The sequence below is a fragment of the Octopus bimaculoides genome, chromosome 2 (genome assembly GCF_001194135.2).
Source record: "Octopus bimaculoides isolate UCB-OBI-ISO-001 chromosome 2, ASM119413v2, whole genome shotgun sequence".
NCBI classification, from domain to species: domain Eukaryota; kingdom Metazoa; phylum Mollusca; class Cephalopoda; order Octopoda; family Octopodidae; genus Octopus; species Octopus bimaculoides.
The window spans coordinates 1,453,629-1,463,967 of record NC_068982.1 but is presented as its reverse complement, the minus strand read 5'-3'; the positions used below and the strand labels follow the sequence as shown (position 1 = coordinate 1,463,967).

The window sequence follows — 10,339 nt, the reverse complement described above, 5'->3', positions numbered from 1 at the left end:
TATATATATATTTATATATATATATTATTTATCTTTTATGTCTTATCATTTAGTGGGTTCAGCAAGGGCCTGGGGTCATACTGGACCACCGCTTTTTGTATGTGGCAAAAACTTACAAATATGGTCTCTGGGATAAATTTAACGCATATGGCTCGCATTATTGACTCGAATTCTTTATGGTCCACCTCAATGTTTTGCATAGAGAGATTTTTAGGCCAATTTTGCTGGATTATCCGTTTTTCAATTGACTCCCAGTCAGCCTTGTAACAGTTCAGACTAGACAGGGTTCGAGTGCCGTCTGTGTGGAATACATCATTAATTGGTTTTGGACCATACATCGTCAGTTCTACTACGTGGTATGAGAAGATTGTCGGTGTTATCTACATTGTTGGCGAAACGGAGGTCTAATATTTTATCATTCCTGGTTGGGGAGTGTATTGTTTGCTCCATTAACAGCATTTTTGTGAAGTGAAGTAGAGATTCTGCTTGGTTACGCTCTTTGAATGTCCTTCCTGAGATTATGTGGGAAAGTTGTAGTCACCCATCAGAATAATCTTAACACTTTGATTCAGTTTTATTAGTACTTCTTGTAAGACTTTCTTCAAATTCACCATCATGATTTAAGGCATCAAGTGGGCGATACATATTACCACACCAAGTTGCATTAAATGCACTATGAGTGTGCTACAGACCGAGTTTGATTGTGGCAACAGGATTAGTGGAGTGACATCTTCACGGATGTACAATGCAACTCCATCATAACCTCTTTCTGTCTGCACAGAATACAGCATACATTGGTATGTGTGTTTCTGCGTCTTTTATACCTACAAAGCAATGTCTCTGTAGGTGCAATACATGTTACTTGATTACATGAAAAATGATATATGTTAAAATATATATACTATATATAGTATATATATTTTAACATATATAATAGCCATATGTAACATAATGCATATATTCATGCGTATAATATCTATATCTATCTAAGTATATGTGTGTGCGCGTTTCTTCGGACCCTAAAGCCCTTTGGCCTATGGCTTCTCTAGCAAGTGGCCTCGCTAGAAAATGGAGGACGAAAAGAATTTGATACTCTGTCAACAACAAGGGAGTGTCGCCCTTTGACCGCTATTAATTGACTATGCTGGCGTGTGGGTCCCAGGTCACCAACAGGAATTTCTTGGAGTTCAAGCAGAGTCCGAAGACCTCCGATGACTTTCGCAGTAATCTTTAATAACAAAGAAGGCTAATTCTCTGGTTATCGCTGGTATTATAAATGAAAGAGCATATTCCCGCTCTGAATACTACAGCTGTAATATCAAGAGAAGACTTGATGCCCGTGCAAAAATAGATAGACATATATATATGCATACAGTATCAATCATCAGCCAGATACCGTCTCTGCTTGCTTAGTAGGCATCCCAAGACTCCTGTGTGCGCTGTGAGGTAATCCTGTAATCGGCGAGGCTTCTGGTTTCAGTCCATTCTTTGATGTCGTCACTCCACAAACGTTTCCGCCGGACAATTATTTTCTTCCTCTGAGCACTTCCTGCTGAATGATCTTCGCCTGTGACTTGTAGCTCATTGTATATCCAGAAAATGATCGTCTTTTGGACTTGACTCTCAACAGAAGCCGTCTTTTTACTTTTAGCTTTTCTGCTACTGCAGCATTTCTTACTCTGTCTTTCCAGCCTCCTGCCCACTCTGCCAAGGATCCATATTTCAAAGTTTTCATTTTCACCATAGCTGTGATCTTTGTCCATATTTCTCCTCGTAGAGGACCATTAGCATAATATAAGAGTTTACTAGTCTCAATTTCAGATACAGTGTGTGTGTGTGGGGGGGGTATATATATATATATATTTGTGTGTGGTGGGGAAAGGAGAGAGAGTGACATGACTGAATTAGATCTGTTTTATTGAGCACACATAAACACACGACTATGGTCCTGCTTTATCTCTTTTGTTAAAAATTTTATTAAAGTATTTCCGTATAAGTCTTTTGTAGTATCAGTGACAGAACTGTGTGGGCATTCACGGTCTCCATGGAAGTAGAAGCATTTCTTTGATTCTTTGGTGTATATCAATGCAATTTATCTGGGGTTTTTCTCTTTGTTGATCACTATGTTTATGTCTAAAAACGGAATCTCATGTGCAATATTTTGGATATTAAATTTTAGTACGAATTTGTTTCATGTATTTCTTTAGTTTCGCATCATTTAATGTTTCCATGACAACTAATATATTGTCTACGTATCAGGTGCAGAATATACCAAAACGGTATTATTCTGCTGTCTATTGTGGATAGAAAGAATGTAACAAACGTAAGTTCTAAGAGGACATACATGGCTGCCCCATCCACCTTTTTATATAAATTTACCTTGTGGCCATAGAAAACGCACTTCGGTTATAGAAGCCATCAGTAGTCTTCTAATGTCTGCTGGTGTGGCGGCTAACTTTATTTTTGTGTGTTTGTATTTTTACAGGCGCGTACATGTAAATACATATATACATATGCATATAACATGCGTATGTATGTACCGATGTGCATAGTTAGAAGAATGTTTATACGGGTATAGAATAATAGCAACGCAAATGAATAGATAAATCACAAGCGTTCTATTTTCCAATTCTCACTTTCTCATTACAAAAATAATCACTTCATTATTAGAAATATGTTAGATCTAATGCTTGAACATCCCGCAATGAACCTTAAATACGAGGTCAAAACTGTTAAAGTAAATGAGAATGTGCTTTTAAATTCAAAGTAATGTTTTTCATCTCATAATTGTCTCTTTTTTAGTGAAGTTATTTACTATTAAATATATCCAGATTCTGGAATTGACAGAGTCAAACGTTACACCTTTAGAGTTAATGATGTCATTATTTTCTGAAGAGAGTTACAAACGCCGAATCATATTCTCTCATACTCGTTGGTATATCAGCTGTTTCTTTTGATCTATCCGTAAAGAAGTCTTCTCCAGTCGACGCTTCAAAAGATCAAACGCTCATATCACATTATTAACAATGTTATTCTGGATAACATTATAGACAGACATTCTGTGTTTGTATGTACAGAAGTATGTGTTCGTGTGAGTGTATCATGTGTGAGCTATTCACATCTGTGTGTCACTGTCTTTATATATTTATATTTACACACACACACACACACACACACACACACACACACACACACACACACACACACACACACACACACATCAGCATGTATTTATATAATATGCGTGTGTATGTGCGTATGAATGTATGAGTATGAATACATACATAAGTATACAATGGCGTTGAAAATTTCTAACTTTATTTAAGCATGCGTGTGTGTGTGTGCCCGTGTATCTCTATGTGCTGTGAGTGTATGTTTAGAGTGTCCTGTTGCTCCCAATATTCAGCTGACTCACCAACATAGATATTGCTATTATGTAATTGTTGTCGAACAAAACTTCAACTTCCACGTCCTTTTAATACTTTTTAAATAATATTTTACAGAAGCTTCAAAATCTATCCTTTTTCCTGTAAAACGGTGATAATATATATTCAATTTTTTTTCACCAAATATTAGCGTTCTGTATTTCCCATTTATTCGTCAGACATTAACAATATTGAGGATAAAAAAACATCATTACAATATAAACTAAATAAACTAGACTTGCTCTAATCTGTAATTTATAATTTCATTTTCATTTAACACATTACGGATCAAAGTTGAACTTGGTGTTTAACGACTTTACCAACAAGAAATTAATGATTATTATACATGATAAGAAAACTATTAATTAGTAAATCTTCCTCTACTTAATTGGAGATCAATATTATTTAAAAAATAGTGTTTCACGATCAGAAGCATAAAATTAAACTCAAATGTAATACAGAATGCTATAACATTATTATAATTATGGCATTGCGTTTTTTGAGATGCTGCAATAAATAACAGTGAAACGTATTCAGGAAAATTCTATCCCCAAAGACAAGATAGGTGAACATGTATTTCGTTGAGACATGTAACATTACTGTCTAGTAACCGTAGTAACCGAGTTTTGGTATATTCCTGTATTGGATAGGAGTCAGATACTGCTAGTAGACAGCATGTCTGCAATTTTCTTTGGACATATATACTATTAACTCTTCTACGTTATGATCCGAAAAAATCCTTTGGGTGGGGATCACCTTAATATTATGGATGAGCACCGTGTTATTTGTGAAGGATATGTAGGATATATAGTCTATGATATTGATGTTGAGAGGCCACAAAAATGGTGGTTTCTTCCAGATCTATACAAGACATATTACTATCTCATGTAGCTGCATCAATAGATAATATTTAATTAATTTTGTCTGGTAAAGCACTAGAGAAGGGTAAGCTTTAAGATTTACTTCTGATAACGGACATCATCATAAAATGTGGTCAGAGATCCATATACAAGCACAGATTCAACAACTGCTCTGAAGAACAGGTGAAATCAGGACCATCAAACAGAAGCCCTTGAAAAATGTCAGCGAGTTTACGTACCTCGGCAGTAATATCATATCCACTGAAAAAGATATTAAATCTCGTGTCGCTAAGGCTTGGGCAGCTATAGACGGTCTTAGAACAATATGGAAGTCAACCCTACCAGATAAATTGAAGAGACAGGTCATCAGAGCAGTTGTTGAATCTGTGCTTGTATATGGATCTCTGACTTGGACCCTCACCTAGAGACTCAGGTGCATGCTGGACGGTGCCTCCACCAGAATGTTACGTGCAGTACTCAACACCTCTTGGAGGGGGTACCCAACAAACCAACGGTTATATGGGAATGTAGCAACTTTCTCATCAGCCATCCAAGAGCAGAGATTGAGAAGTAAAGAAGAACTTGTGAGTAATACGTTGCTGTAGACACTAAATCATGGTACCACAGCGGCCGGAGGACCACGGAAGACGTATATACAACAGCTTGTAAATGTTGGGTGCCAAGCTGAAGACCTAAAACACTAAGGGAAATCGAGAGGGATGGAGAGAGGTAGTCAGGTTGGCCCGAGTAATCAGCCTGACTGCCTGATGCCTCGATGAAAAAGAAGTATAGGCGTAGGCGTGGTTGTTTGGTAAGAAGTTTGCTTCTCGACCACATGGTTCCGGGTTCAGTCCCACTGCGTGCCACTTTGGGCAAACGTCTTCTACAATAACCACAAGCTGGCAAAATCCTTGTTTGTGGATTTGGTGCAAGAAAACTGAAAGAAGCCCGTTGTGAGTATATGTGTGTGTGTCTGTGTCTATATCTGTGTGTGTGTGTCTTTTCCTTTGACTCCATCATCACTTAACCGATACTGGTGTCTCTTTACGTCCCTGTAAATTAGCGGTTCGACAAAAGAGAATGATAGAATAAATATCATGCTTTTTAAAAAACAAAAATAGGTTCTGTAGTCGATTAATTCTACCAAAATTTTCGATGGCTCTGCCCCAGCATGGCCGTAGTCTGAGTGAAACAGAGAAAACATTAAATATATATTCAAGCAGTAAATTTTATTTACTGAAAAAAATAAATTGTATGAAAAATGTCAATGATGAAGCCGAAATGAAGGAAAAAATGCGAATAAAGAATAAATTAAATGGCGCCAGTCAGAAAGTACGACAGCAAATATGAGTTGACAAGTTTCAGACAAAACCGATCTCATTTCATCCAAACTCTGGAGATATACTTCGAACGCAGTATGACAAAACTAGCATCAGAAGGTCACCTTTATGATAACTTGGATGTTGTCATATGATAGTGCTAAGCGTGTCCTTTACAGCCCTTTCTGATCCAGATATAATGATGAGGAGGTGAATAATACAATATGCAATGGAACGCTAATAGTAACCAGCAATGAATTTACATTTTAAATAACAAATTAGCAACAGCAAATATAATTTATACTAAATTTTCGATATTTTTCTTTAATATATTGACGTTTTTTGTTTCATTAATATTCAAATACAAATAATCATTTCTAAAATCATTTAAATATAAGAAATAACTTTTTATGTCATAAATTCTGCAATGGTAAATTTTTAATGCTCAATTCCATTAATGTATCAAATTTCAGAGTATGTTCATGTCGTTTTGAATATTTACTATCTTTTTGTAATTTTGGATATTTCTGCCAGAATAAATAATTGGTTACTTTGATATAAAATACTACTTTAGAACTTAAGTTTAGTTACAAAGCTTTCCATGTTACTAAATTTGTTAGTGATCATTCATTCATCCTGATTCATTCTTCATAAGATTTTTCTGATTCATTCTTCAGACTTTCTACCCTGTCAATTTTCTATCCTGCCAGTTGTTGCTATTAGATTTATTTTCCTCATTTATATCTATAAAGCGAGCTGAAGTATACTAAAGTTGTTTTTGCTTTTTTATATATAATTTAAAGCCAATATCAGGTGTTAGTTGCTTTCCAATTAGACAAAGTATTTTTTTCTCCCTCGCCATTTTAACAAAAATAGACTTCTTTCATTTTGATCACTCAAATAAGCATAAGTTTACGAAATGTGTTCAAAAAATTGTAGAGACTTTATGGATTTAAGATGAAATTAGGCCGAACAATCAGTCACGTTCAGACGCATTTTACTACTCTAAAATTTTCAAGAGATCTGCAGAATTAGATTCCTCTGAATAAGACTTTTTATCGAGATGTAATAAAAACAAAATGTCACAGAAAAAAGGAAACGTTTCTTGCGTAGATTTTGAAACTGTGAGTCACAAATCTTTTAACACATCATGGTAGCCTTTTTATTTTAACAAACAATTTTCTATTACAATACCTCAAAACGAGGCTAAACACCTGTCCCTTTCACTGGACGTAATGGTTTTTGAACTGATCAGTACCTGAGATAGCTAGAGCGCTTACTATTAGCAGAATAAGTAAATGTTATGGTGGTTGTAAGTACATTATACGTCCACTGTAGTCGCTGATTAATATGCGTGTGTGTGCGTGAGCGCGCGTGTACGTGCGTGTTTGTGTGTCAGCTATATAACTTCTATCACCAGTATCGACCAAATTATAAGATGATGCTATACACCATCTGGTCGCAATGCGCTTTTAATTCTTTCTTCATTGCACCATCCTTTTCTATGTTGGCGCATACTGTTTCGCCAATACATCTCACCGTTTTGCTAGAACTTCTCAGAGGTCTTTTTCCGATTTCTTGGATGCCGCTCGGTAACCGAACGGCTCCAGCTGCTGCCTGTGGTTCTTGCAACGGGTCCATCAGAGCGAAATTTACGCTTTCGATACTTAATACGAGTTGCTTCAAACTATTTATTGAATTACAAATGACACATTATTTCCTGATATTCTCATTTTAAATGTAAATATACTTCTTCCCAATCATTTATTCTTTCGGTGCCATTGGTGATCTATTGCTTTTTATGTAGTTTTTCCTTGGCAAACATGCCTTTTTTTTTTCGAATAGAGGAATTCTATATTTTATAATGACTGATTCATTTACTATTGAGTAAGGAACGCTTATCCTTAGTGTTCTCTGATTTTAGTTCTTTATTGTTTTTCTTATTATTTCCCCATGTTTTTGGTTGTAAATCTCATTAAGTTTTCAGACATTTTTTTTTTCATTTTCTTTCATTCCCTATAAGTTATTGTTCACGTTGTTAGTTTTCTATGATGTTTCCGTACGAAACGATTCGATGATATATCTAAGTCTCGAGTATTGCTTGTGTGGTTTCTACATATATTAGTTAATTTAATAATGTGCTTTTAATATTGTTCGTATATGTTTCCAGACTGTCTGTAGCAGCCCAGATTCTGTTCATCATCATTGCTACCAATTTATCAGTTTAATATTTTTGTGGGTATTTCATTGTTCTATATTAATATATGATGATTCTAATATTTTCCTTCTTCCAGCTTTAGATTATATTTACATTACTTATATCGATTTTATACTCACTGGTGATCAAATGGAGCGATATTTGCTTTATTTTCTGACTGAGTCTGTAGGAGAAATGTTTGGCAGACCAAAACACCTAGGAGTTGAAACCGGATTGTTACGTTTCACCAAGCAGGATATTTCTAAGAGATTGATGACGTTAGCACACGGCTGACCAATCAGATCTCTAGTAAAGATCCCTGTATCAAGAGGAATGTGATTCGCTCAGTTGCTGATGATGTCAGTAAGGAAATGGCTACTCGACTATCTTGGAGAACAAATTCTCAGTAAGTTGCTTTTTCGCGCTTGTTTCAATGGCTGAAGTTTACACTATAAATAGAAGACACTTTCCAGTAGCACTCAATGTATCCGTCACCCGGCCAGAAACATTGCTGCAATGTTTAGGGCAACACGACGACAATAACGGCAATGTGGCTGTAGCATCAACATCAGTCCATAATGATGATGATGATGGTGATGATGATGATGATGATGACAACGACGACACAGCTAAACCACCTAAATGCTAGAATCTACAAAATTGTTCCAGTGGTGACATACGCCTCTCAAGCCACTACACAAGCTCCTCTCATTCTGTCATTCTCGGTCGTAATAGTATCTCATACAAATCGTTGGACTATTTAATTGCTGTATTTTCTGCCGTTACTAGTAACAACAATACATAAATTTTGTTGGCGATAAAAATATTTTTGTATTTAGTATCTCAAACGAAATTTGTGTTCTTGCCTTCATCGACATCCATTCAGTCCAGTCAAATCTTTTCACGACCAAAACAGAAATATTCTTGTCATAGTTCTTTCCAGGTATGTTACGGTTCAATTGAATTATCTTTTGCTATTTACGTTAGTTACATTCTTTCTTTGTACAGAATATTTACTGTTGATGTATATTTTCAACATATAGTGTTTAATAGGACGGCGAGCTGGCAGAATCGGTAGCACACCGGGGAAAATGCTTGGTGGCATTTCTACCGTCTTTACATTCTGAGTTCAAATTCTGGCGAGGTCGACTTTGTCCTTCATCCGTTCTGGCTCCATAAAATAAGTACCAGTTGAGCACTGGGGTCGATGTATTCGAATTAACCCCACCCTCCGAAATTGCTGGTCTCGTGCTAAATTTGAAACCAATATTTGTGTTTGTTGTATTTTTTGTTATCATTATTTACGGGCTTTATTTACAGCATTTGCTATGACGCCCCAGCATGACCGCAGCTTTGAAACTAAAACGTGCGTTCAGGACAGCGAATCTGTTTCAAGAAGAATAAGAAACTTCCATGGGCTATTGGGAGGTGACTGCAGATTGACCAGGGTGTCAGGGACTCTCTCTCCCATCCCAGTTACGAAAAAAAACGGACATTTTAATGTGGTGTGAAAGAAAGTTGTGAATCTAGTCGAGTTAACGGTTCCTCATGAAGACAACATGGACGCTGCTCGGGCTCGAAAGATTGACCGTTATGTAAACCTCGTCGAGGAATGTGAAGACGAAGGCTGGAAAGGGATGTAGAGGATTTGTTGGACACAGTATGAGGTGACTGCTGTTATCGTTAGGCCTAACTCATCGTAAAGTAAATACCACCATGACCAATATCGAAACTACAGTGGAAAAGGCTAGCCGCTGGATTTGGCTAAAAAGAGACGATGAGCAATGGCTAGAAGAATATTGAGTTTTATTTAATAGCCAGTTGATCTAGAAAGCAGGGCCTCATATCAATGAGTGGGGCCGGTGCGTATTGCTGCCGTCGAGAGGTAGGCCCCGAAATGGCACACATTCTCTCCTGATGACCTCATATACTTGATGGCTTCCGGTATTCAGAGCTTTCTACTGAGGTGCAAGTTGTTTGCAAAACATAGCATTTTTATTCCCAAGTTAATCAGTTAATTTCTCTCAAGGTGTTATATTTTATTAATGTGGTTTATTAAAAGTGTTTAATTATACAATATGAACCTAGAATACAAAAATCTTTCTCTGCGGATTGTTTATATATAATTGCAATTTTTTCAAAGTTAGATTCGAGTCCATTTCATTTTGCTTTGCTTTCATCACTGCTCCTAAAAATTATTTCGCACTCTATGTTCCATATTCTAAGGCACTTCCGTTTTAACCTTGTAGTCTTCATTGTCACATTCTCTTTAGCGACGTAGAGATAGTTGAAAATATTTGAAATGAGACGTTTAATTTATTCTTTTCAGACTTAACCTTCCGTTGGAGTATAATTTAAAACTATTTATGGCTACTCTAAATGCACATTGGTCTAGATTTGATTTGAACAATATATTTAAGTATAATTTATATATGTATTAGAATTAGCATAGCTATTATAGATTTTGTATTTATTTCTTATTTGAAAATTTAATATTCTATTCACACCTCTCTTAAATGACATATTATCTTCCTTATA

The 10,339-nt window shown here is 36.0% G+C and overlaps 2 protein-coding genes across 25 annotated transcripts in view; one reads left to right on the top strand and one right to left on the bottom strand.

Annotated features, from left to right (window-relative positions):
• The window catches only part of LOC128250374 (uncharacterized), a 144,666-nt gene that overhangs the window by 74,903 nt on the left and 59,424 nt on the right, over positions 1–10,339 (top strand). The window contains exon 1 of one of the 21 annotated variants that reach the window (XR_008266420.1): positions 7,985–8,744. The exons of 17 other annotated variants lie outside the window; for them this stretch is intronic. The gene's annotated coding sequence lies outside the window, so the exon portion shown is untranslated. Of the gene's footprint in view, positions 1–7,984; positions 8,745–10,339 lie in introns of those variants that run through there. 3 more of the 21 variants (XR_008266430.1, XM_052975284.1, XR_008266413.1) reach the window with 3 other exon arrangements.
• LOC128250371 (uncharacterized) overlaps positions 1–10,339 on the bottom strand; it is a 70,592-nt gene that overhangs the window by 55,314 nt on the left and 4,939 nt on the right. The gene's annotated exons all lie outside the window — the stretch shown is intronic.